This window comes from Oryzias melastigma, linkage group LG11, assembly GCF_002922805.2.
Source record: "Oryzias melastigma strain HK-1 linkage group LG11, ASM292280v2, whole genome shotgun sequence".
Taxonomy (NCBI): Eukaryota; Metazoa; Chordata; class Actinopteri; order Beloniformes; family Adrianichthyidae; genus Oryzias; species Oryzias melastigma.
Window position 1 is genome coordinate 4299625 of NC_050522.1, and position 534 is coordinate 4300158.

Sequence of the window (534 nt, forward strand, 5' to 3'; positions counted from 1 at the left end):
AAATAAAATTTATTATTATTATTATTATTATTAAGACAAGATTCAGAGGCATCTTCCTGCAAGTGCTGGAGGTGCATAACACCTTTGTACCTCACGGAAGTGAACACATAGCAGCATTTTATATTCCTTGGAATATATTTCTATTAATTTATATATTTAATTTATATATTGCAGGTTGTCACAGCTTGTGCCATCCTCCACAATATCTGCACCTGTGCTGACGACACCGAGGCCCCAGAGGATGATGTGGAGGTGATGATGAGGAAGCTGGTTTTTAAGCCAGCAGCGGTGCTCTCTGGCAGGACCAACTACCTACTGAGGTTTGTTTTGATTTTGGTACTTTTAAAGGGTAATCAAATAGTGCAGTTGGTTGCGTAATCCATGGATTATATCAACAAGCTGTGTGGTGTATTTCTGGTTTCTAGGTGGCCTAGCAGTTAATCTCCTGCTCTAAAAATCAAGAGGTTACTGGTTCAAACCTAACCCAGGGCTTGTTTTTTTTATTTTTTTTTTTATTTTTATTTTAATCCTAAA